The following is a 23,650-nucleotide window of genomic DNA, read 5'->3' as shown; positions in this document are numbered from 1 at the left end:
TCTTTCCAGGCTCAGTTGTGTACCGGGTGCTTGAGAGGTGTCGGAGCTAGAGGAGCTTGGGTGGGCGGAGGGCTGAGAGGAACAAGGCCGAGTAAGGGTGCAGCCAGGAAAACAGAAGGGAGGGAGGGATCATGGGAGTGGGAGGCCTGCTGCTGGACCTCAACGCACCTGGGGCTAAGCCCGGCGCCCGAAAGCCGCCGCAGCTGCTTGCCCCTTATCGTGGCTCTATCTCAGCAGCGGCAGCAGGAGGGGGAGGAGGAAGAAAGGGGGGGGGGATGCACACAGCATGCTCTCAGCTGCTCACTCGCGCTCTAAAAACCTTCCTGCCTCAGCCCCAGATACGAACGTTTCGTCCTCCTCCCTACATTCCCCCTTCCCTCCCACTCCTGGTCCCTGTCCTACGCTTTGATGAATTCCCTGCCAAACGCCGCTTCTAGCTCCCCGCCCCCTTGTAGCTAAGCGAGAAAGCTGCGTTATTTCCTTCTCACGGAGCTTGGACTGCAGTAGAAACAACGCTGACTCCTCGGGCTTGCAGGCCCTAGGTTGTGCGATCGTTGCTGCCCTCTTCTTCCGAGAGGGTTTTCACTGAACCCCTGAGGGGGCCAGTGGGAGGTTTAGATCTACCTTATAGGAACCTAAGGCTCCCAGGCCAGCAGCTGGCTAGGGAAATCCTCAGCCACTTCAAAGCTCCGGAACCCAGATCCTCCTCCTGAGGCCGCGCCCAGGGGCAGCTCTGGTCTCCAGGGCTGCTTAACTGGTTCTGTTGCACTCCAGGTGGGGCTGGGTTGATTCTGGGCCCGCGAGTGTCTCGGGAGAGCTGTCACGTAACCCGCCCTGACGCCTGTCAATAAGGTTCCAGTCACAGTGCATCTTCTGAGACGGAGGGGGTGTGTGTGTGTGTGTGTGTGTGTGTGTGTGTGTGTGTGTAATGGGCTTCAGAAGAATTCCCACAACTCTTGTTCATCCTGTTTTATAATTTTTGGAAAACAAAGGGCCTGAGAGTTACCGATTCTAAAGGAGTCACTTCTTGGAAATCTTATGGCCATCTGGGCAACTTTACATAGTGGGAAAGCGGTGGATACTTATGCTTGTTTTGGAAATAATGGGTTAGGTTGAAGCTAGAGCAAGTTTTGGTTAACAGTTATGGAAGTTTTTTATTAAGATATTGCTAACCAGCGTGCAAGGGGAAGGAAACACTCCCCCTCCCCTCCCAAATGCTTAGCAGCAGCAGCCCTATTCAGACTAATAACCTCCACGGGCCAGAAGATCAAGACAGGCTCCAAATACACAGCTCCCTCAGAAGATCAGGACCAAAAAGGATTAGGAACAGACTTGGGTTTATTGCTGTACTTGAACAAAGCACTGTCAGGCTGTCTAAAATGGGGCAAGAGAGAGATAATTAAAAGGAGCTACAGAATGGTCTGCTCCAAGCACTGAGTGGGAGTTACCACAGGAATTCATAGGAATAAGGGATAAACAAATAGATCTTTTATTCAGAGTGATTAATTTCTTCTTTTTTGTCCCAAATAATTTTTAGGTTTATATTCAGATTTTGTTTAGTGTTCTTTAGTAAGAATCAAAACTTAGTTATCTAGAGAATACTCTTTTGGGGGGGGAGTACAGAGTAGCTCAGAAAACATAATGGTGGATAATGGAAGCATTTTTAATACTTCTTTTTCTAGTCATTGTGAGTCTTACCTACAGTGGGTACCATTCTCCCTGAGGGCTAATTCTGACATCTATACCTGTTATGGGGAGCATGACTGTAAAAACACAGCAGAAGACCACTCAGGATGAACAGTATTCATCAATGCCATAGCTAGTTAATTGGGTCCTAGGAGAAAGCTTACACATGGAGCATACAGATGTCTGCTCCAAGTGTTCAAACAGAGGATGGATAACCGTTACTTGTCAGGAATGTCATAGAAGTGAGTCCTGAATGAGGTAGGAAGTTGAACCAGATGTCTTCTACATTCCTTCAGACTCTAAGATTATGTGATTCCCTAGAGTAAAAATCATAGATGTCTCCACTGGGCAATGCCAATTGTAAAGATCATGGTATTAGAGGAGTGAGGCAAACCAGATTCACCATGTAAGTTGTGCGTCAGCTCCCTACCGAGGTGCTGGGATTCTCAGGGACCTGTGATCTCTAGTGCTTCTAAGTTGTCACATAAAGAACAGCCATCTCTTTACAGCAAATAATCATCCTAAGCTGTCTAGGATACTTATCTATATATAGTGGGGGTAGCCTCCCATCCAGAAATAGAGAAGGCCTCCAAATATTGAAAGGACAGATAACTTTATATGAGTTTAAGTTGACAGTGGTAGGTCTATACTAACTAACCAAATCAGCTTCCCTATCCCTATCCCCACCCTGCTTCTGCTGCCTGAGTAGCTCTATGAGCAAGACTAAGAGAAAGGTAGGTTATGTTGTGGTTGACAAGGTGGCTGTATTGGGGACTTCAAGCAGAAGCTTATCAAGTTCTATTAAAATGTCTTTTCAACAGCCATCTTGGCCCTGGGGATTGCTTTTGTTCCGTTTCACAGAAAGCTACACCGAAAGAAGTAACTATGTTGCCCCCAGTGGTGGAACCGCAGAAAAGCAGTTAGTCAATTCGTAGTATAAGTAGTTGGGTACTTGGGTTTCTGATGGTACAAAAGACCTTGCAGGAGCATGCACCAGGATTTCTAGGGATTCACAGCCCTTTGTAGATTTGGGTAGTAGACCTCACTGTTTGTTGGGAGGTGTTGATGGTCATTGGAAAGAGGTAATTGCCTATAATTAAAATGTGCCTAGTTACAACTGTAGTAAATTATCTCTAAATGCCAGTAGTAATACTTAAAAAAAAAAACCAACCAAAAGTCCGTTTCCTTCCCAAATTCCTATACTTGGATGTGGAGTCAGGAAAGTGTGGGTTCGAATTCTGTAGTGGACACTAGCAATGTAACATGGACAAATCTGTGCTTCAGTTTCCTTATATACAAAGTAGGGAAAATAACAGCTGTAGTAATAATAACTATTTCTAAGAGTTGTACAGCATAACTGAAATAACATATTATAAGCACTTTGCAAACACTAAATCAATATGTTAAAAGGTGATTTTCATTATTATTTTTTCGATGACCAATAAAAAACTGAAAAAAACCCCCACCTCATCCTACTCCCCCCAGAACCCAAACTTTTCAGGTGGTGTGATAATGGCATCCTTTTATAACTCATCTAAGATCTTGGTTGGCTACAAGTATATCTCATCCATCTATGGAACGAGCTTATCAGTGCTGCTTTCAAACACAGAAAATGATTCAAATGTATTTATGAATCTTTCTCTAAATAGAAAAGATACAACTTAAAACATAACCATTTATAGGCTTTTTCTTGCACAAGCCTAATCTTTGACTACTAGTTCAAGTACAGAATAAGCAAGTCCTTGGGGAACATAGTCCTGGTGAAGTCAGTCACTAGTCTGTTTCAGGAAGAGCAGATACCCCTTGTTTCAAGATGAACAAAATAGTTATCAGCAGTATAAGTCTGCATTCATCAATAGAAAAAAACATTTAATAGAATACTATATAGCACAGGGAATTAAAATAGATTTTTAAAAATAGTACTCAAAGAGTTATACAATCTTTATGGGAATGTTTTCTATATATATATATATATATATATATATATATATATATATATATATATATCAAGCACATTGATTAAAAAAAGGTTTGAGAACTTTTAAAAAAATGTTGCATAGTACACCAAATCTTTAGTCACATAATTAATTGGAAGAAAGGTACAGAAAATACAAGATCTTACTGAACTTATTATTTATTACTATCTTTAAAAGCCCATTCAATTTGGTAGAGCAAAATGCTTTCCTCCAACTCACCTCCAACCAGATGTTTCCCATGCATAAGTAGGATCATATGAGATTTTTTGAAATATATTTAATACCAATTTTCTTCTGATGAAATATAGGTTTGAAGAATGGAATCACATGATCTCCTAAGAATTAAAGTTGCAAGTCACCCAAAGGGCAAGGAAGAGACATATGGTAGAAGTGAGTAGGTTGCAACACATTACCAATGAAAACCTATACAAAGGAAGCTGTGTAAAAGATATCCCCAAAAAAGTATGACTAGATCAATCATATGATAACAGATAGATAGCCCTTGTTTTTTTACTTGCATTCATGCAGTATTACAGAAAGGTCCTTGGACTTCAGAAAGATTTTTGAGCTCATATGGACTAGAATTGCATAGGATGAGAAAATCTGGATAGGTTTCAATCTGCACTTTTGGAAGAAGTACCCAAAAAGATGAGATTACAGATGCACGGAAAGAGAGTCTATAATTATTATAGAGCTTTCTTAGGAAAATGAACAGAACTACTCACCCTCCAGCCTTAACTAAACAACATATTTAGACAACTGTCCCTCCCTCTAGTTTCAGAGTAGAAATACATGTGTACACATAAACTCATATATACACCTATATGTAAACATATACATATAAAGTTGAGTGAATTTATCCAGTGGTAGGCTAGGAGGTCTATGCCTGGAGTCCAGAACACTCGAGGGTTGAATCTGGCCTCAGACTCTTACTACATGTGTGATCCTGGGCAACTCCCTTACCCTCAGTCTACCTCAGTTTCCTCATTGTAAAATGGGAATAAAAATGGAACCTACCTCCCAAGGTTGTTCTGGGGATCAAATGAGATACTATTTGTAAAGTGCCTAGTTCAATGCCTAGCTCGTATTAGATGCTTAATAAATGCTTATTCCCTTCTTTCTTTTTTATGGCTTCAGTCTAAGGATAAAGTGAATGATCTGAATTCCTACTACTTAGGAGTAGAGATTCTTATAAATGGAGTAGGAAAACATCTTTCTTGACATATGGTAATAATAGCAGGACTAGCCTTATGGGTAAGCAGAGTAAGTAGTCTCCTACTTGTTTGTTATTTGAGAGTTACTGGGCAGGTTCTACAATGTTTTCTCCCACTGGCGGGTGGCTCAAACCTAAAATCCTATCATTAGGGATTCCTTCCTTTGCATTATGTATTGTCCTCTCTCAGAAGTCTTCTTTTAAAATGCAAATATCCCATTTCATAAAGACAGAACCGGAGGCAAAAAGCACATGCAGAAACAATCCAGACCCAATCCAACCAGACAATTTCCTTTACTCTTCTTACCAATAGAGGGGTCCACATTCCCAAAGAGACTAACGAGTATGGCCGGGAAGGGGGAGAGTGGGGAAGACCCAATTCTGATAGGATTGGGTCTAGGATACTGCAGTGAATTCTGGTCTCCTTTCTGCCTCAGGTAATTTGTTCATACTCCATCTGGTTAGTTGCTGATAAATCCAGAATCCATCTTTACTTTCTGCAGCTGAGATTAGGTAACCACTAGGGAGAATTCTTCAGTCCTATTCCACTTTCCTTCCATGTTATGAGAGGATCCAGCTCTTTGCTCACTGGTCTTCTTGCAATGTAGGACTACTTCTCTGAATAGAAGGGATAACACTGAACAGATCCTGTAGTTTAAAAGCATTGGACTCCTGGGGTCAAAAGGTGGGGAGGTTAAGGGTTGGGCATAGTAGATATAGATTTTTGCCCACCTTTGAATTTTGCCTAGAGTTGAATTGGTTGTTCTACCTTAGCCCAACTCCCACAGAATTTCTCATCTCTATCTCCATTCATCTATCATCTAGTCTTGGGTTGAGTGTCAATTTTGAGGAATGCTGATAAATCCATCCACTTTACTTATAGACATATCCTCAAGGGCAAAGGGCAAAGCTGCCCTCATTACATCCTCTGATTTAGAGAATTAACCCCTAGAAGCTGTCTTGGTCCTAGGGACAATTTGAGAATTTGGTCCTTAGGGTGGACAGAGGGTAATTCACTGGGGACCCATTAAGTTTGGGATGTGCTTGTATCTAATATCTAGAATCTTAATATCTGTCCTAGAAACGAAGCAAACTTACCTTATTGACCTAAAGTATCTAGAATAAGAGAGTCAGTCTATCTAAACAGTAGCTAGGTGGTGCAGTGGATAGAGTACCAGCCCTGGAGTTAGGAGGACCTGAGTTCAAATCTAACCTCAGACCAAATGCTTTTGACACGTACTAGCTGTGTGACCCTGAGCAAGTCACTTACCCCCAACTGCCTTGCCCAAAAAAAAATATTAAAAAAAGAGGGTATCTGGGCTCCTTCTGGTTCATTGAGGATGAAGGAGAACTGACAGACTTCTAAAGGGAGTGAAAGGTTCACTGGTCTTAGATTCCTGTCTCTACTCCTGTAAGATGTCAGCAGCTGGAGAGCAGGAAGTGTTTTCATTTTTATCTTTGTAGCTCTAGTACCCAGGAGGTTCTTTTGCCTTCCACATAGTAGATGCTTAATAAATGCTTATTGGATTGAACTGAACTTGCCAATACATACTAACTTCTATTTCCTTGGATAACTCAACCTCAGTCTTTTTCCTCATCTGTAAAATGGGAATAATATTTGTATTACCTACCTCATAGAGTTGTGAGAATCTTGTTTTGTAAACTCTACAAACTATGTGTCCATTGTACACTGTAAAATGTTATAAAGTGTTTGGATACAATTCAGGAAGTGGAGTCAGGAAGGACTGGATTTAAAACTACCCTTAGAATTTTACTAGCTTTGTGATCCTGGGCAAGTCACATAACCTTTGCCAGCTTCAGGGTTTTTTTTGTTGTTTTAGGCAATTGAGGTTAAGTGACTTGCCCAAAGTCACACAGCTAGTAAGTGTCAAATATTTGGTCTAGAGGCCACATTTGAACTCAGGTCCTCCTGACTTTGAGGCCAGTGCTCTATCCGCTTTGCCATCTAGCTGCCCCAGGCTTCAGTTTCTTCAACTGTAAAAATGGCACTAATTGCACCTACTTCCAAGAGTTGTTGTGAGGATAAAATGAGATACTTGCAAAATGCTTTCCAAACCCAAATATATTAATAATGTAAGGGAGGTAATTTAAAGTTCACCAGGGAAGCTATCATCATGGAATCAGCCTAATTTGGGACTTCAAATTTTACAAACTTCTGTGGCTATAGCCTAACTGGATAGCATACCTTTCAGGAAAAAAAAAATGGAAATCTCCCTGGTATTCACACACGCTTTTTGAGCTTTCTAAAGGCAAAACCAGTCAAATTTAAGTAAGGGGGATTATAATCAGGGATAACCCAGGAAATAGTAACCTTCAAACTCAAAGTAAAACAAATCCTTGTCCCCCTCCAGCCCCAACAATACTTTTTTATTTCTCTCTTTGTAGAGTCACAATTAAATAACAGGTCAAAGAACAGATCAAAGGCAGACGCAAATATAATCATGCTCCTTGTGAAGCCCTAGAAGTCCACTCAGAGCTTGAGCAGGAGAAGAGAGCCAGAAGCCACAGTAAAAATTAAATGTGGCCAATTTTTAAGGTACAATGTAATGGCCATAACAGAAGACGATGCCATGCATTTGGATATTCAGCACAACTGTCCAGTTAATCTGGAAAAGCCTTCTAATATGGAAAGCAAAATCAAACTCAGTTATATTATTTCTTAGACATTTGGAGTTTGGGGGGGGCATACTGGCATACAAAAAAAATCCTTGGGGTAGCTAGGTGGCACAGTGGATACAGCTCCCACCTGGAGTCAGGAGGACCTGAGTTCAAATTCGGTCTCAGACATAACACTTATTAGCTGTGTGACTCGGGGTAAGTCACTTAACACCAATTGCCTCACCAAAAGAAAAAAATCCTTTTTCTTGATGCCTAAGTCTTTGTGACCCACATTTGGGGTTTCTTGGCAAAGATTGTACATATGAAGAACCAGGCAAAAACGATTAAGTGACTTACTCCAAGGCACACAGCCAAATAAGGCCAGATTTGAACTCAGGAGGATGAGTCTTCCTAACTTCAAGTCCAGGGCTCTATCTACTATATCACCTAACTTTTGCATTTACACTACACTAGTTTCCTCTTAAAATCACTTCCTCAAACTGAATTCTCCCATGTAACAAATGTCCGGGGGGTGGGGGATAGCTGCCAATTCTGACAATGTATGCCACTTTACACATCTGTATTTCCCCACCCCAGGGGAGAGGTGTTTCATCACTTACATAGGGCTTATATTGGTCATTAAACTTAATCAATTACAGTTCAATTCTTTTTGTTTTCTTTTTTGCAGGCAATTGGGGTTAAATATCCAGGGCTGATGATCTATCCACTATATCACCTAGCTGCCTTTCACATTTCAATTCTTTAAAAAAAAAAAAGGTTACTTTGATATAGATTGGGGTGAAATGAAAGTGTAGGTTTAGTGGGAGGGATTCATTGTGTTCTCAGAAAATAATTCTTTTTTTTTTTTCTCGTGAGGCAATTGGGGTTAAGTGACTTGCCCAAAGTCACATAGCTAGTGAGTATAATGTGTCTGACTCAGGATTTGAATTCAAGTTCTCCTGAATCCAGGGCCACTGCCCTATCTGCTGCACTCTCTAGACTTCAGTTACTTCATCTGCAAAATGAAGGTGTTGAATTAGAAAACTCCTTAGGTCTCCAACATGTGCAGCTCTGTTTGGAAATACACTGAAGAACTTTGATCTGTTATTCTAGGGCTATTGCCACAGCCAAGAAAGGAGCATTATAAATAAATTTACATGCTTAATCCCTACCTTTCCCTTTTAGGGATAAACGTTTAATATCTATCAGTCTTTACACCCACTGTACTCCACTTGTCATGTCTTTCTCCCACCTCTAAAAGTAATAGTGATGATGATAACTGCTACGAATATAGCTTTTCATAGTCACAAAGTGATTTACATTATCTCACTTGTCTCACAGCAGTTCTGTGCAAGGATCCTTGATCAAGTATAAAATGCATGTATTATTATTTCCATTTTGCAGATAAGGAAACAGACTGGGGGAGTTTAAGTGACAAGGCTAGGAAAAGATTTAATTGATTCTCAAAACACAGGTTTTCTGACCCAAAGTCACAGAATCCTAGTGTTTAGTTTTTTTGCTAGGCAATGGGGTTAAATGACTTGCCCAGAGTCAAATAGATGGTGTCAAGGGTCGGGCTGGATTTGAACTGAGGTCCTCCTGACTCCAGGGCCAGTGTTCTATTCACTGAGCCACCTAGCTGCCCCAAATTTTAGTGTTAATAGGGACCTCAGAGATAATGTGGACCAGCCAGCTTTATGTTTGAGGAAACTGGAGTCCAAAGAAGTTAAGCCCAACTCTAGAAAACAGAGCAAAGGGACTAAAGAAGGGGAGGTGAAGATGAGTTAGAGGGAAGAGCACTCACTGACCTCAGAAAGCTTACATTCTAATAGCGAAGATAACTTCTATCCAAGGGTGGTGGGCAGGAGGGGTGTTTTGATCTGGGAAGTCACAGGGATGGTAAGTGGAATCACAGGACAATGGATGGACAAATCTGTTGTTAATTGATAAGGTTGATTTGATTACTATTCCCACAGCAAGAAGAAGGTGAATGGCTTGTGGGGCCATATTGGCAAGAAGATTGCCACAACTCATTCTGATGTATTCCAAATAGCTCACATCTCTAGAACACTTCAAATTTTGAACTTTCATCACAACAACTTTTAGCTGGCACAAATGGTTGATTTATATATTCATTCATTTATTTATTTAATGTGGCCCAAAGTCACATATGTCAGAGGTCAGATTAGAACCCAGGTATATTGACAGATTCCCCATTCCTCTTCTGTTCCTACTATGGCATACTGCCCTCTTGCATCATCCATTTTTGAAGATGTTATTTCCTATTTTTAACCCTAGTTTTATTTGCTGTGTTGCCCTGTTTCTTTTAGACCTGGCCTAATTTTAGTTCTGTTTCTCTTAATGTACATGGCCCCCTTTAGGGAACCAGTTTCTATTCTGGCATGGACCATTCCATTTTGAGACACTGCTAATTAAGCCTGGGTCTCAGGAGTGCAGGGAACAGGTTTCCTTCAGAAGGTTTTCTTGGTTCTCACCAGGAGAAGTTTCAGGAAGAAAAGCATCCCTATTCCCAGGGAAAGGTTCATGCTATGCAGCAGAATCTCTGAATGAACTAGGAGTTCTTATCTATACTACTTGCTGAGCCCTGAGAGGAGAAGAGAAAGTGGGATTAGAAATAAACTAAAAGGGCTGGGCTTAGAATATCTCCAAGATCCATACTACCCCAAAGAGTCTGTGAAATTCATTCAGTTACTAGAACAGTACTTTTACTCTGCTTAGAAGGGAAAACTTTTTTAAAAAATTAATTTTGCCACATCTACAGAAGTGGCTTAATTAAGTATGTACTGTTTTAAGTGTAGGAGAAGGCAGTAAATTTTTTTGCCATCACCAAATTTGCCATCTATTTGGGAGCGACAGGAAATCCTGCTTCCTATAATACCAAAAGGATCAATAAATAATAGGCCTTCTCCTCAGTTAAAATGCCCCATCCCCAATTTAAGGACAAGGTTGGAGTGACCCTGTCTGCTATCCCCTTCATTATTCAAGTTGGTAAAAGAAACTTGCACAGAAGGGCAGAGGGAATCTTGATCAGGCTTCCCCTTCTACCCAAGCCCAGCTGCTACTTCACCCTGCTCCTTTAACCTGAACTTTGGAAGGATTAACTTGAGGCATTCTTGAACATTTTGGAGACTCTCTGCCTCAGGCTCCTTCAGGTCAGCCGGCCAAACCTAAAGGTTCTCTCTCCATTCCATCCTCTCTGCTGCTTCAGGAGACACCTTCCTCTCCCCCGACCTCTATCAACACCCCCCATCGGCGCCCCCAACCCCCGTCTGTTTTCCCTCAGGTCTGGACGCTGTCCCAGCACTGAGCGATGATTTCCAGCCTCAATGAGGGTGAGAGAGTCTGCACTCTTCTCCATTCTCCTGGCTTCTGGCTCTACCACTCTCATCGTTTTCCACACCAAATCTATGTCTGCGTGTTTGTGGGAGGGAGGATACCGGGGAGCGGGGTAGGAAAGCGAAAGAATACTGGATAACTTGCCTTTTTTACAATCGCCAAAACGACACACCCTCACATGATCCCTTACTGATGCTATTTGTTCATACACATATGTTATCCACACATTGCCATATACTTAACACAGGCACACAGTTTCTATCTGTCTGTCTCCCCCTCTTCTCCTCCCTCCCATTTCCCCCTTCCTATCCAGCACTGTGCTCTCTTCAGGGCTCAGCTCTCCCACCTTGAGCTTAAAAGGCAGACAGCCAATTCACTACGCACAGATTGGCGTAGACAAAGCTGCTCCACCCTGAGGCACTGAGCTCAACTCGGACCTTGGTAACCAGGGCTTCAGTAACAAGAAATTGAGGTGGAAAGCAACGAGTCTGTCCAAGGAATGTAATGGGTAGAAAGAGAGTGTAGAGAGGTTGAAGAGATTAATTAGAGAGATTTGAACTTGGGGGAGGGGGGAGGGTCTAAAAATTGGGGAGAGGAAAGCGTTGCTACCACGAGACAAAACGATGCATAAAGAGGAAAGAGAAAAAGAACTGATTTCCCAGAAAACGAAGGAGGAATTGAAAGTGTGTTACAGCTACGGAGGAGATACCATAAACATAGAGTTGATTATTATGAGGAAGCAAAGGAGATCCAGAAAGAAAAGGGTTAAGAGGACAAAGTGGAGAAAGAATACTTCATGGGGGCAGAGGGAGGAATCCGAGAAGGAATGAAGGAAGAGGTGGCACCTGAAGTGAGCTTTAAATTACCTTTAGGCTCTCAGATCTTACTTTTTTGGGTGTATAACATTTTTGTTATTGAGTCGTTACAGTCATGTCCAACTCTTCCTGAACCCATTTGTGGCTTTCTTGGCAAAGATACGGGAGTGATTTGCCATTTCTTTCTTCAGATTATTTTACAGATGAGGAAACTGAGGCCAACAGGGTTAAGTGCCTTGCTATGGGTCACCCAGCTAGTAAGTGTCTTAAGCCAGATTGGAACTCAGGAAGATGTCTTCCGGATTCCAAGCCCAGTGCTCTATTCACTGTGTCACCTAGCTGCCCCTGTTATGTGTACTGTTAGACTCCATAAGAAAAGGTTCTCAATTTTACTTAAAGTTTGCATCTTCCTCTAAATTATCATAGTATTTTATGCAAAGTTAGCAGTCAGTAAAAGTTGAATTGAATTTGTGTATGCTGCTATAAGTGGATAGAGTACCTGGCCTGGAGTCAGACCTGAATTCAAATCTAGCCTCAGACTCTTACTGGCTGTGTGACACAGGCCAATTCATGTAAGCCTGTTTGCCTCAGTTTCCTCATCTGTAAAATGAGCTAGAGAAGGAAATGGCAAACCACTTCAGTATCTTTGCAAAGAAAACCCCAAATGGGGTCACAAAGAGTAAGACATGACTTAACAAAATGCATGTATTTCTATGTATGTGTGTGATCTCTTCCTCTTCTGACCCTGGATTTAGGAAAAATTAACTCCAGCCCTTCTATATTCTTTCCACTATATTGCATATAGCATTTACCTCCCATATCCCTTTATATCTACATGCCCTTACTCTATCTCCTCTCTCTCCTTTATCCTTCCCACCAATCTGATTTCTTTCCCACAATGCTTTTTCTTCTTACCTTTCATTAACTAGTTAGGGATACCCGATGACCATTTCCACCACCACCATCCTGATCTTCCTTCTGGGCAACAAGGGATGGTCCAGGTAAGGAGTTTACAAAGGGTAAACAAAACTACAGGTCAAAGGAGCTCTTGCAGGAGAGTCACTTGATTCAGGCAGGCTTCTGAGGCCTTTATGGCACTAGGGGGGAGTTATGAAGTTGATTTATTTAGCTGGCAAATAGGTGCAGTAGCAGCAGCTCTGACAAGCCAGCCCTGAGACTTTTGCTGAATACCAGTAAAAGGGCTTTGAGATCTTTCTAAGGAAGCATGCTTGTGTTCTATAATTAGATTAGAGGGAAGGAAAACCCTGGATCTCTCTAGGGCCTGACAAGTCATCTGGCTGCTGCCAAAGGGAATAAAGGAAGGATATGAGGTGAGGTACTGAGGGTAGCCTGAGAGTAGATGGTAGGGGAAGAGAAATACCAAACGATTTAGAGATTTTGGCCCTGAAGTTGCTGGGGATGAGATCCTTGACTCAGGCAGATGGGTATCTCCAATCAGAATTCTTTCAGCAATGTTTCTGACCGAAGGTCATTTGTTTGTCTGCATTTATAATTCTGCCCAGGAAAACCAAGCCAACTGAACTGCCCCTCACCCATCCCACCTTGCCTCAACTGTTACTCTGCAATGACATTCCCACTGCAAGTTTCCTGCTCATCCACTGACTCCCAGTTTTTATCCTTATCAGGTTAAGAGAAGCCAGCTGAAAAGTAGAGAATCAAGGAAAATACAAGTGTATTTTTTTAAAGTTTAAAGAAGACCTCAGATGTTTGCTTTGTCCTTTTCAACTAAGTGACCATGTTTCCTATAAAATAGACATCATTAAAGATGTTCCACGTCAGTACAACTGACAACCATGCTGAACTAAAGCAAAGAGATTAATATTAAAATAATGTGCTTCTCCCATAACAGTTCAGAAATGTACAAGTCCCTCTTCCCTCACTCTGGCCTTCATTTTTTCTGCCTTAGGAAGAGAAAGCTCCCTTAGCACAGAGTAGATGGGCGCTTCCATGGTTAAACACAGTTCATGGTTCTAGAAAATAAAATGCATTTTCCTATTCCCTCCATGATTTAATCCTGTTTCATGTTATTATTGTCAAGTCTCTTAGCACCACCGTTTCTAAAAAGAAAACATGTGGGTTTTAGCTGCCCTCCTCCTTAGTTTTCATTGTGTGCACAGACTGTGTCTGCATGAATCCATTACATTGTGATCACCTCACAGACTCATACAGATACCCTCTGATTTACATTTTAAAAAGAACCCAGACTATTGTCTAAACAGCAGGAGAGAGAGAGAGAGAGAGAGAGAGAGAGAGAGAGAGAGAGAGAGAGAGAGAGAGAGAGAGAGAGAGAGAGAGAGAGAGAACCCTTTAAAAATTTACAGAAATTAAGGCCTCTGGACAACATATAACTAAAGATGGCCTTCCACAACGCAATTAAGTTACAGTTTTGATCAGTGTGCAAGCCTCGTAAAAGACAGAGAAAAAAATTACACAGGTGTTCCCTTTAGTATGGTTCCACCTGGTTTAGCCTAGAGTAGTCAGTCCTCTGGTTCATGAATGAACTCTCTCTGGAAGCTAGGACTCGCTATCTCTCGGCTGCCTCCCTCTCTCCCTCCCCCCACTACTGCTGAGGCAGCCGAGATGGCTCACGGCTGCTGGGCTTTGTCATCAGAACACACACACACACACACACACACACACACAAACAGGCTGGCACACATACACAGAGGCACACGCACGCCCGGGGGCCACATCGCTCGCTGCTGTGGAGAGAAATGCACTGGGTGTTGTTGATCGCTCTCTCTCCCCCTCCCCCGTATTCTCAACTGTTACCTCTCCAAATCCTCATACCCCACCCTCTCTCATTTTTTTTCCGGGTAAGGGTAATTTACATTATCCAGTCCAAATGAAATTTAGGGTAACCACTAACGGCGATAGAAGAGGTGGGGAGGGACTTTGGGGACAGGTGGGAACTGGGAACTGGACAGACGTGGTGTAAATACGTGCGTAGGGGAAACTGGCTTTGTTCTTTTCCCTCTTCCCCTCTGACTCCCCCATTCTGCAGAAACGAGAAAGTAGAACCTCATTTCATACCAACCTTCTTTGGGAAAAATCCCAAAACAAAGCGCCAAACAAAACCAGGAGTTAGCTCTCAATGAAAGCACTCTACCTATCTACTTCCCCCATCCCAACCCTCCTCTTTTTCTGCCTAATAATACGAAATAGCTATTGCTGCCCACAAGTGGTTTGTTTCAGACTGATAATTGTGCAAAGTCATTATGGCTCCTGTTTCGTGTGGACTCGGGAGGGGCTCAGGAGGCGCCTGTTCACACACACACACACACACACACACACACACACAGACAAATAGGCACGCATATGCAGCGCAATAAGCGTCCGGGACTCTGGACTCAGCAGCCCTCGTTGGGTCTTCCAGAACAGCCTGTAGGAGGCGCCGCGGGGCAAGGCCCTGGCCGGGACTCCAGCGCCTCTCGGCAATAGTGAAAGCGAGCGCAGCCAGGAAGCTGCCTCTCGCCTTTCGTTGCGAGGTCTTAGAAGCAGCAGCCCAGGCAAATATGTAGCTATTAAAATTAATCGCCCTGCGTTGTCAGCTGAACATAATACAAATTATTTATGGGCTGTCTGCGAAATATTTATCATCATGTAGGCTTGAGGAGTTTCTCCTCTCTCTCCGTCTTCCTTCCCACCTCCCCCCATCCTCCCCCGGCCCAGTGCCGGGACGAATCCTCCCGCAAGCCGCGGCAGTAACCAGGGGGTTTGCCTAGCAAGCAGAGAAAACCTTTAAGACCTGCAAAGCCAAGGCTAGCTTAGGAATGCGAAAGGGCTAATCACAGCCCCTGGAGGGAGAGGTCAGAGAAACCCAGGAGAATTACTGGTAAAAAATTCCTTACCTAATGGGCTAATCACCCGACTTTTGGTTTGGAGATACCGGGAGAGGGGAGAGGGGGGCGTTGGGGTGGGAAAGGAGAGAGGGACAATAGGTGAAGTGAAAAACAAAAACAAAAGCTTCGCAGATCTCGCAGGCCAAGGAAACAAAAGCCTCTTCTGTGCCTGGGGTTTGCATTAAGTGGCCTTTCTTTAGTTAAAAGCTCTCCAACCCAGTCTCCAGTACGCAAACCTAGGGGAGGAGGTGAGCAATCAAAGGACTTCGGAGGCTTCACACTCGAAGCCTGTCGTCGTCTGCTCCGTGGTGGCCCAGTGGCTCGAGAGAGGGTGCACAGAGAAAGGAATTCTTTTAAAAACTGTAAGAAAACTCATTTGCAGATTGCAGATAAGAGATTAACGGCTAATTGTAGGGGTTATCTGTGTTAGGTAGCCTTTTAATGTGTAAAAATTACCTTTCTCAATTTTTTTTTTGAGGGAGACTATTTCTCTTTCAAATGTGGGTTTTTCCACAATAAAACAATAGATACCAAACCACTCTTGCAGCTGAAAAATCTGGCAAAAAAGGACCGTTTTCTCTGCAATACCCCTCCCCCCCAACTGTTTATAGCTAGGGTTGAGGCTTTCCTATAGGTCAGATTATTTTGGTTGAAGAAGGGTAAACAGGCTTTACTCACAGCTGTTAAAAGAGTCAAGGCTTGAAAAATGGGAGTTGCTTCCAAGGAAACAGACTTGGCATAGTATTGGAGGTTGGGGCCTGAAAAGACAAAGTTTCCACAAAATCACAGAACCGCATTAGCTCAGACCAGTAAGAGACCTTAGAAACCAACTTCCCAACCTATACTTGTACAGGAATTCCATATACAAAATCTTCAAACAATCCAGGTCTTCTTTTAAGACCCCTTGCAGAAACAGCTCATTTTGCTTTTGTAAATCTCTTAATTTTCCACAACTTGTACCTCCTATTTCTGCCCTCTGGGGCCACCAAGAAGAAATCTAATTCCACTTTCACAGATTAGGCACTACACACACGTACTTGAAAATACCTATCATCACTATATTCCTAAATCTTCCATTCTCTAGAATAGGCGTGGGGAAACTTCTGCCTCAAGTTTGGATGCAGAGGGCCACATGTGGCCTCGAGGCTGCAGGCTCCCCACTCCTGCTCTAGAATAAAACATGACCAATTGCTTGATTAATTACCTGGTGGCATGCTCTCAGAGGGAGGCAGCTAGGTGGTAAAGTGGATACAGCACTAGGCTTGGAATCAGGCTGACTCATCTTCCTGACTTTAAATGTGACCACACACTTACAAGCTGTTTGACCCTGGGCAAGTCACTTAACCCTGTTTGCCTCAGTTCCACATCTGTAAAATGAGTTGGAGAAGGAAATGGCAAACCACTCCAGTGTCTCTGCCAAGAAGAGTCAGACATGGCTGGTCTTAAGGATCCTCCCCATCCTGATTATGCTTCTCTGGATTCTCTCTAGCTTGAGCACAATATTTCATATGAGGTCTGACCAAGGTAGAGGAAAACAGGGCAGAGATAAAACTCCACTGTTCTGGACGCCATCCCTCCTAAGTGCAAACTAACATTACATTGGCTGTATTGTACTACTGACTCATTGAGTGTTCAGTCCACTAAATATATATATATACACACACACACATACATATATATGTATATACACATATATATATATGTGTATATACATATATATTCTCATAGTAAGCTACTTTGCTCATCTTGTTCATATGAAGGTGATTTTTGGAACAAAGTATATGTCTTTATGTTTATCTCTATTAAAAATTTCATTTCATTACCCAAATAGTGTAAAGGTTGTCATCAAATGAAAAGTATCATAGAAAATGAAGATAGTCTGATCCAGGGGTGGGCCTCAAGGCCAAAGGTTCCCCACCCCTGGTCTGGTCATTGGTGAGTTTGAAGGATAATAACAAATGGACAGCCCCGGAGCTCGACTAGTATCCTCTCTGTGGGGGATTGATGGGAGGGTATAGACCAGAGTTGTAAGAATGTTCGTACACATATTGGAGTCTAAAAGTAATAAAGAAATACCTCAACCAGTGAGACCAGAGAATCATTGGAGTATTGAGATTTGGCTCTTCAAATCTCCTTAGATCTAATGTGATAGCTCATACATCCAGCTCTGTATCATCTATAAGAAGTTTGATAAGCATACTATCATACAAGTAATTGATAAAAAGGGTTCAACAGCATAGGGCCTAAGGAATGATCCCTGGGATGCTAGACCAGAGAATTCTCCTCCAAGTAGACATGTCCTGTTTAAGACTTCTCTTTGCCTTCTGGGAATGGGGATCCACCCAGACTGAATTAAAAAGAAGGCTAAGGAGTGGGGAAAGGTGTGGAAAAGGACCAGGAGTTCCCAGAGAATTAAGAAAGGAGAGAGGCCTCTGAGAAAAGCATTCAATCAGGCTCTAGGGGTGAATAAGTTACAAGGCCCTGCCTGAGGCACAGCAGGAAATTGACAGTTTTGATCCAAAGTTGAAACATTTGCTAGCTATGACTGCCAAGGTTCTGGAGCTCAGCACCTTAAGAGTTTACATATCTGAATAAATGAAAAAGCATTTATTGAGGACTTACTATGTGCCAAGCACAGTGCTATCTGAATTGTGGATAGGAAGAAAATGTCACAAAGAGTCAGGAAGCTTATTCTTTAGTTCCAAGCATTCGTTTCAAGTGGGGGAATAAAGCATGTGCCTCCCCCCCCCCTCCACTTTTTCTGAGTGTCAGCTCTGCACATAGAGTCCTTCTCAATTTCCTTGTATAAAGCCCCCAGTTAGACCCAACTTGCATTCATGAGTTGGGTTCACTGAAGAGATGACTACAACCTCAGGTTCAAAGGGTGCTCTGTGGGTCCAAACTTCTAAATCTACTTATAGCTGACAAGTGCCCACCAGTGAACTTATCTTTACTAATCAGCCAGTAGATTCAACTAGCTCGAAGCAAAAGCATTTACTAAGATGGCATAGCTAAGGCATATCCGACAAAACATCTCTCCCTTCCGTAAATGGGGGTGGGGGTGGGGGTGGGGGGAGGGGAGAGAGAGCCCTGTCTTCCACCAGTCCCAAATTACCAAAAGCCTTTGACCATTTCAAATTTGTTGTTCCTTAAGCCTCTCAAGTTCAACATGCCCCAAAACTCATCATCTGTCCTTCCCCAGACCCTCTCATATTATCTTCGGAGCCTCACTATCTCCCTCATCACCCAGGCTTGCCAAGCTGGTGAGATCCTTGACTCCTCACTCTCACCACAAATTTATAATCCTGTGCTAAATCTTGTCATTTCTACTTTTTCAACATCTCTCATATCATCCCTTTTTCTCTACTCTTCTCTCACCTGGACTACTGCAATAGCTTTCTAACAGGTCTCTCCCCACTCTAATTCACCCTCCAATCAGCTGCCAAGGTGATTTTTCTGAAGCATAGGTATGACCCCCTTCCTCACTCTTTTCAGTGAGTTTTAGGGACTCCCTATTATCTCTGGGATCAAAAGAATTTCTCTGGTATTTAGAGTTCTTCCTAGCTCTAGCCCCAGCCCTTTCTACCTTTTCAGCCTTCTTAAATTTTACTTTCTGCTATGCATTGTTTATTCCATCAAGGGCCTACTTACAGTTCCATCAGCACAACATAAAATATCCCACCTCAGTGCCTTCATGTTAGCTGACCCCCATGCTTGCAATGCTCCCCAAACCCAGCTCCTCTTAGTTTCCCAGACCAACTCAAATTCCATCTACTTCAAAAAGCCTTTCCTGGACACACCTATTCCATTCCCACCAAGGGCAGATGTCTTTCTTTTTCAGATTTCAGCTTTCAATTAACTCTTGCACTAAAACCTATTTGTTTACTTCTGGTCTTTTCTGTTAGCATGTAAGTTCCTTGAGGGCAGGGACTGTGTTTTTTGTCTTTCTTTGTATCCTCACTGCTTAGCACATGCTATGCATGTTGAAAGCATTTAATAAAAAAAAAAGTTTGACTTCTTAGTAAAGGACACATATTGGAAACACATGTGATCAGGGAAACTCCAACAGGGAAAGATCTCAGATTTCTTTTCCCATAGTGTCATCATAATGCAATTAGGTGGTGAAATGGATGGAGTTCTGGGCCTGAAGTCTAGAAGACTGAGTTCAAATCCAGCCTCAGACTTTATTATTGCGTGACCCAGGGCAAGTCACTTAGCCTCTGTTTGCTTCAATTTACTAAGCTATAAAATGGGGATAATAACACCTACCTAGAAAGACAGCTGTGGGAATCAAATGTGAGATAATATTTGTAAAGTGCCTGGCACATAGTAGGTCTTATATAAAATGCTTAATTACCTCCTTCCCCCTAACCCCCACCCCCCCATGAGGTACCTCCCAGGGAACTACTTGGATTGCTCATCTGGGTTGCCGGAATCAGTTCATCTCCACAGCTTGACTTTCAACTCTTAGGACTAGTTTTCACTTGAATCCACAGTAAGCTCTCCTCTCTGCTGCCAGAGGTTTAGATTCTTGAAGCTGCTTCTGGTCCTCAACCCTCTTCTTGGTGTTTCTGTCTACTTTCAGCAGGATTTAATGTCTCCTACTGGCCAATTTGTTCAGATGCTGCAAGATGCCCTGGCTTCTGGGAGGGGCCAGCAGGAGAAAGAACCACCCCCACCCCCTCCCCTGCACCTGGTAGAGGGACCACCCTCTGAAAAGCTGCTACCTGATTCTAAAGCTCTCAGGATAGCAAACTCAGCTTTTTAAAGACCACCAGGACAGTGGCTAATTTTTAGCTGGCCAAAGCTGAGCTTCTTTTCCAATCCAACTAGAGAAACTTTTTCACACTTTGGAAGGGATAAGAGGGTTTAGGCACCTTCTTGGAATTAGTTTAACACATTAACTCCTCATTTCCTTTGTTATCTGCCCCTTACTTTCAGTGATAACCAATTGAGGGAAACAGGAAAAAACCAACTTTCCCACTACATTTGTAACTCAGAAGTTCCATTAAAAATAGCTTTTTCTTATAGGAGCCCTTTAGTTAGAGTAGGTAGGTACTGTTTTATGAAATTTACAAATGAGCAAACTGGCTCAGAGAGGTTGATTTGTATGATATCATAGGATGATGTCAAACATGCCAACAGGATTCAGGTCTTTTAAGAGAATCCAGGGCTTTTCATACTGTTACTCTTGTTCTCAACTTTTGTTCTTTTAGACTGTCTTACTCCTATCACAAGGGAAAGCAGTGTGATAGAGTGTAGTGGACTTTGCTGGACTTGATTCCCAGATCTGACATTATCTTCTTTAAGTTTCACTTTCCTTGTCTTTAAAATGGTGATGAAATAGTCTGAAGTTCAAATGGGCCCATGTATGTAAAATGCTTTGCAAATCTGAAAGCACTGTGCAATTGTCAGTGATTATTACTGACAGTACAAGATAATTAAGTTTTTTTACTTCATATTTTCTCACCTTTTTTCTTCCTGATGTAATGTGATGTATGAACTAACTCTGATTTTCCTTCCCAATTCCTCAGTATTTTCCACTTCAAATCATTCCATATCCCAACAGAAGGGATCAGGTGGGTCTCTGAGAGGTTAGGGGGCTTGCACACTAGTAAGGGTGTGGCAGAGTCAGAATTGGAGCCAGGTCTTCTTCCCTCCGAAGTCCAACCCCCCACCTACATTGAGCAGTTATTTCTCTTCCCTTTTCTTATCATCATCCCCTTTTGGATTTTTTTTTTAAAATGAAGGCAGTTTTACGAATTTAAAAATCATCTATTCTTTACGGGGGGATGGGAGAAGAGACACTTCACAGCAGAGAGGACCCTGTCGTTCTCAATAGGCTTCTTTTCCCCTGGTTCTCGAGATCTGGATACAGAAATTGTGGTTTCTTAAGCTTCCCCAGTGAGCACAGCCTTTTTTAAGCGAAGGCAGAAAACATTCTACCTCTTCCTTTCGTTTTTCTGTACTCCCAACCCCCATTGACTCCTTAACTCTAATTGTCTGTTTCTCACAATCCATTGTTTCCTTCTCTTATCCTCTACCTCTTCCTCCCCACCAGTCTTTGTGTCTGTCTTTCTGTCTCCCTCGTGTTTGTTTCTCAGCTGGAAATCCAGCTTCCTTGATCACTGCGCAGGTCAGACAGCCTAACATTTAGGCAGTTACGTTTATTAGGCCATCCTCCCCACACCCGATCATTTTTCCTTCTACTAATACAACTCCAGTCTCTGAGAAAATCTAGTTTTACAAGAGTTCCCCCACCTCCCCTTTAAAACCCAGGCTAAATACTTCTCCCAGAAAGAGCGAAACTCGCAAGGCCCGCGGTGCTTAAACAAGGAGAAAAAAGATGACTAATTAGATATACCACATTTAGTCTTCACTGAACATAAAGGTTTGTGGGAGAGGGGGAGTTTAGGAAATGTCCCTTTAGTTGGGTCAGGGGTAGGTGTCTTTGCGTTTTCCCTTTCAGAACCGAAACTCTGGGAGTTTTGTCTAGGTATGTGACTAACCCTCTTTGTAGACGGATCACATTCAAACCGTTATGAAGATGGTGACTTAGCCTGTATATGTAGTGGTTGTTCACTCGAAGATCGAGAATTCCCGCCTTTACCTAATGGTGTGTAACGGTTGCCTATATATATATATATGTATATATATATATGTATATATATATATATGTATATATATATATATACACACACTTAATCTTTCCCCAGAAAAAAAGAAAGCAAGAAAGCTGTAAGTTGGGGAGGGAGTAAGATAGAAACATTTAACAGGAAGCTTCTAGCTGCTTGTCATACGAAGATGGCAGCTACTCCCTGGGGTTTGGAGGTTCCGGGGAAAGGCGCTAGCTTATGCGCTTGCTTTTTTCTTTTGCTCGATGTCACGGGGTGTCCTTAATTCGCCGCTGGGGCCGGAGCTTCCCGGGGTTTCTCTCTCAGCTACTTAGCTGGCGGCCGGAGAGGCGCGGGCTCACTCGCTCTCCATGGGACGCCGGGGCATTTTGAAACGGTTCCAGGCTGCGCCGCCGCCACCTCGGCATGAGTCTGCAGAAATGTACAGTTCTGCCCTGCTTTGTAAGGCCGTAGGCTGGCTGGGTGGCTGCGGGAGGGAGGGGACATGAGAGTATAGGGGAGAAAGAGGCATCTGGGGTTGCTCTGTTCCCCTGCCCCTCAGACTTCTGCCTAGCAGTCCTTCAAAATAGACTCCCCTCCTAAAAATAAGATCTCAGGGTAGAGAAGAAGGGGTTTTGTCCTATCTAAACCCGAAGAGTTTCACTTCTGGGTATGGGGCCGGTAGCAGAAGCGGCGGCTGCAGCAGCAGCAGCAGCAGCAGCTGCTACCGCCACTGCATCGGCGTCGGCGGCGAGCGGAACGAGTTCCTTAGATGAAGTATAACACTGCCGGCCCTCGGGACTCGGGAGCCGCGATCTTGTCAATGTAATAAGTGTAGGGTAACGAGGCTCCCGCTAGGGGTGGCGAAGAGCAAAGCAATCCAACTGGAGTGCTGGCTTCTGCCGAACCACCCCCCTCTCTGCCTCCACAGCCGTCTCTTCCCCCCTCCGGAGACTCTACCCTTGGGCCCTTTCGTCCAAAGCGTCTAGATCCTGAGAGACCAGAGTGCTCAGGCCCCAGACAGAAGTGTCCTTCTCCCCTACACCCCACTGTAGCTCAGAGCTATGGCGTGTTAGTGGAAAAGGACCGACGGGAATGTGGGTATATTCTTACGGGAGTTGGTGCAGGGTCCTGTTTATGGAGGGTGTCAAGATATGCTGGGCAGCTCAGGCCTGACTCACTTCCCTTCCTCACTCCCGGGAATCCACCCCACCCCCCGCCCCTAACACCAGCTGCCCTCATAAGTCAATTGCTCCGCGCTCCCGCCGCTACGCCCGACAGGCAGGCGATGCAAGGCACAGCCCGGGGAGAGAGGAAACTGGGGCACCGGCTGTGCCTCAGGGACTCCCCAAAGGTCTTCATAGGAAAGTCAGTCATATCAGCTGACAGGCCCTGTCTATCTTCGTGCATTTTTTTTAAAAGGGGGAGTGGTGTTGCTAACCCTACACCAACCATCTCGAATCGTAATTGAGGTAAAAGGACCCGGGCTTGCAGCTGCCGGGTCCCA

General features: G+C 43.4%; 1 protein-coding gene across 1 annotated transcript in view; it reads right to left on the bottom strand.

The window, feature by feature from the left end:
* BCOR (BCL6 corepressor) overlaps positions 1-23,650 on the bottom strand; it is a 152,736-nt gene that overhangs the window by 125,727 nt on the left and 3,359 nt on the right. The window lies entirely within an intron of this gene.

The sequence above is a fragment of the Phascolarctos cinereus genome, unplaced genomic scaffold (genome assembly GCF_003287225.1).
Source record: "Phascolarctos cinereus isolate Bilbo 61053 unplaced genomic scaffold, phaCin_HiC Scaffold_726;HRSCAF=1367, whole genome shotgun sequence".
NCBI classification, from domain to species: Eukaryota; Metazoa; Chordata; class Mammalia; order Diprotodontia; family Phascolarctidae; genus Phascolarctos; species Phascolarctos cinereus.
The sequence above is the reverse complement of the archived record's forward strand: the minus strand, read 5'-3'. Positions and strand labels throughout refer to the sequence as shown.